A 3883-nucleotide genomic window follows, 5' to 3' on the forward strand; every position below is an offset into this window, starting at 1 on the left:
CAGATAAAATCAGAACGTATTGTATTTTTAATGATGCTCTATATTTGCATCATTATCTTTCAACATTTATACAAATGGTATTATTAAAATTATTGTTTTGATGACAATATGTCTGTTTTATTCGTAACGAGATAAACGGGGAAGTGTGACCTATTTTTGAGGAAACAATCGCTTTAACTGGGTACTAATTAAAGCATTTAATTTTGTGATTACGTTCGGATTATTTTTTTTATTTAGAAACAAAATTAAACGTTTTTTTTTAAGAAAACGACGTTTTCGAAGAACCTATTATGTACATTAGCAAGAAATCTACGTTTTTTTTTGGAAGTGGGCGAGTTGTTGAAAAAGTGAAGCTGTAATATTTGTTATTTATTTTCTTGTTTGATTGTAGATCTAAGGAATATCATTAAGTACTGCGACCAACATTTTTGGTGACATTCTGAATTTCAGAAAACTGCGTGCCTAAAATTCGCTGGCTATAGAATAAAAACAAATTTAAATATGAATTTAAAAAAATATTTAAATATCAGCCCACATTTATATTGGTAAATTTAATAAAACTATTCCAAAAGTTTCTCGAAAAACACTGATGAAAATATTAATGATGGATCAATTATATATACCCAAATAGTAGATTGGTCGGCAAAATACTGAATTTTCGAATCCGTATGTCTAAATACGCAAATTAAAAAGTTATTAATTGGTTTAGTTGATATATTGAGAGGATTACGTACAAAAGAATGTTCAAAAAAGTAATTAATTATAAATTTCGAAATAACTTAAATTTCTTTGGATGGAAATCGCTAATTGAGGGAAACGCTAAAATTTGAAAGGTACGTACAAAATGTTTTGATGTGACAGAAAATCGGAAGTCGTTCAGTGCAAAAGGCAGTCACTTGGGTTTTTAAGAATTCACAATAGCATATAAGGTCTCGTAGAAATATTGTAGAAAACTGCTTCTATGGTGTAATGATTACAACGTTCAGCTCACAAACGCAGGTCGCGGGTTCGGCTCCCGACAGGGCCAGTAAGTTTCTGTTGTTGTTTAGTTAGAACATTTTATTAGATCACTTTGAAGTTTTGAATTTTATGACATATACAATAAATTAAATTATCAACAAAACAAATCAAACTAAATATAACTGTTTGGTTTCGGCACAGACATCCAGGTAGCCAGTTGATAATAGTTAAAATAATATTGGAAATAGATAAATAGATTTAGGTAGGTACTAAGCTAAATTGTGGGTATATAGTAGAATATAAAATACGTGTAATAGATAGGTTACTAAGGTTTTTGATTATTTTTATTTAGTTATTACAATGATAATTATGTACATATTTTAGTTCAAAATATACTTTTTTGTGTTAAAAATCTAAGTTTTATTTTTTTTAATTTTAGCGAGTTCTTTATTTTTTTAAGTCGGTTCAATTTTTTTGTTATTTCATATTTCAATACATGTATTTTATAAATTAAAAAGTAAAAGTTGACAAAGATGAGGATCGAAAATAGAACACAAATACACTAAAGTGATGCAAACTGTAAAATTTGATATTTGTTTTTAAAGGGTTTGAGCGTTCAAGAGTCCTTAAAAACATGTTAAAAACGTTAGTATGTCAGTTATCTTTAATATTTAAAAATAATAAAGCAATTTTGTAATACATTCACACTTCGCGTATATTCAATATATAACTGTAATGATTATTTTTTCCGCTAGGATATTCATTTATTGTCATCATTGTTCGATTTTTTTTATATAAATACCTGGCCAATAGACATAATAAGCCATAATATAAAAAATCATGGCAGAGATGGGTAATACTCGTTTTCTATTTGTTATTTTCGTTGGTATCTTCATTATTTTGGTAAGAATTACGCTAACTTTGTTCATGTAATTAATATAATAATACAGAAATATAATTAATACGTACATATTTTGCAGAAAAATATTGAAGCCCAAATGGGTCCGATGGGTGGGATGGGAGGCATGGGAGGAGGAATGAGCGGAATGGGAGGTATTAAGATAGAATTGTAACTATTGAATAATTACAATTTGATCATATTTTGTAGGGTTTCCTTTTTTCAATGGTACAAATAAGACCGCGCCCACCAATTTCACCGGATTTGGAGGATTTGGAAATCAGTTCGGACCACCTCCTCAGGGATGAATTAATATTAACCCAATTAATACTAATAATATAGCAGATCGCTAGCAAAATAAATAAACTTTCTTATCACGGTTTGAACTTATAGTTTTATTTCAGTAGTTAATTAAAATTTATTTATAATCAAATGGCACTAAGTTTGTGGAGTACGCCAGTGCGTGAGTATTTTTCACACCTTTTGTCAGAAATTCGTAGTATCTAGCTCTTTACTAGTGTCACTAAATAACAGGTTAATTGAAAACTCCCCGGCCTACCATGGTAAAACACATTTTTTGGCAAAATAATTTTTTTTATTCAACATAATTCCCTTCTAGAGTGATATACTGATTGTAGCGACCATCCAACTTTTCGAGACCATTTTTGTAATACGATTTATCCTTTTCTCCAAAATAGGCCTCAGTTTAGGCGGTCACCTCTTCATTCGGCGAAAATTTCTTCCCAGCGAGCATTCTTTTGAGATCTTAGAACAGGAAATAGTCGCTGGGGGTCAGACCTGGAGAATACGAGGTAGCGTCGTTTACTTGCTTTATAGTTGTTGCGTATTGAAAATGGAGATTCCAGAAGGTAATTTTCGTAATATTTGGTTTCTTGGTGACTTGTATTGAGTTCTTCAGTAAAATTTAGTATAATAATAGAATATTTAGGAATAGGATATTTCGTTGTTAAAAATAAATCTTGCTCTAGCCGCTCATTAGTAGAACAATTAAATTCTTTAATCAGATTTTTCATCAGATATTTAAGAGCCATTTTTGTAAAACTATTGTAAAGCAGTGGTGTCGAAGAAAATTATGCAGTATCTGGTGAACTGACCAAACGATTAGTTCAATTCGTTGCCCTTGAAAACTGATGAAATTTATTTATGATGCGATATTTATTTATTACTGATGTGATTTGTCCGAAAACTTGACGAAAAATCAAAGAGGTTGGATTGGATAAAGCCAATTTGAACCTATGAAGTGCAAATATGGGATTGCATCAAACCGACTTGTAATCTAACGCAGCCAAAACAAAGTTCTACGATTAATTACCAATGCTTATCGCTAACGAAGATACTATACGTTACTAACGAAGATGTATGATGAGCCCGAAATAAAGATTTCGCCTTAAAACATGAAATAAGGATGCTAAATAACAGAAACCTACTTCCACGTCACAGCTATACAGCTACTGAACAACACGCGGGAAACCAGAAGATTGAAGCAAACCAAATCACACGAATTTTTATAATGTATAAGTGTTACGCTTAGGTTTAGTACTCATGTATTGTAAGTACAAAAGAAGAATAGTTATAAATTAAATTGTAATTAAGGTTAGCATTTAGCATATATAATACAAGATTAAGAAATAATTGTGAATTACTATATTATATAATGTTAGAAAAAATCTAATACCAACACACCAGTTTGGGTTTATTAACAAGCATTCAACAATTGACCAGGTCCGCAGAATAACAGATATGATTGAAAGCCTACGAAAGTAAAAAAGTATGGTCAGCAATATTCATAGATGTAGCACAAGCCTTCGATAGGGTTTGGTATGAAGGCCTTGTTCATAAACTATAGGAAATGTTACCAAAATAACACACCGAACTATTAAAATCGTACATTACAACCAGAATGTTTAGAGTCAAACAAGAAGAAGCTTACTCTACAATAAAAGAAGCTAAAGCAGGTGTATCACAAGAAAGTGTACTGGGACCAACGCTTTATTTGCTCTATTC

At 30.7% G+C, this 3883-nt stretch overlaps 1 long non-coding RNA gene across 1 annotated transcript; it reads left to right on the forward strand.

The window, feature by feature from the left end:
* The first annotated feature begins 1771 nt into the window (after positions 1–1771).
* LOC143192429 (uncharacterized) lies at positions 1772–2244 on the forward strand. Its single transcript, XR_013004778.1, has 3 exons — positions 1772–1863; positions 1941–2013; positions 2069–2244. It is a non-coding gene; the product is annotated as an uncharacterized LOC143192429 (long non-coding RNA).
* The last annotated feature ends 1639 nt before the right edge of the window (positions 2245–3883 follow it).

This window comes from Rhynchophorus ferrugineus, unplaced genomic scaffold (genome assembly GCF_030347505.1).
Source record: "Rhynchophorus ferrugineus isolate W39M unplaced genomic scaffold, kcgeb_rfMv2 rfM3, whole genome shotgun sequence".
NCBI lineage: Eukaryota > Metazoa > Arthropoda > Insecta > Coleoptera > Curculionidae > Rhynchophorus > Rhynchophorus ferrugineus.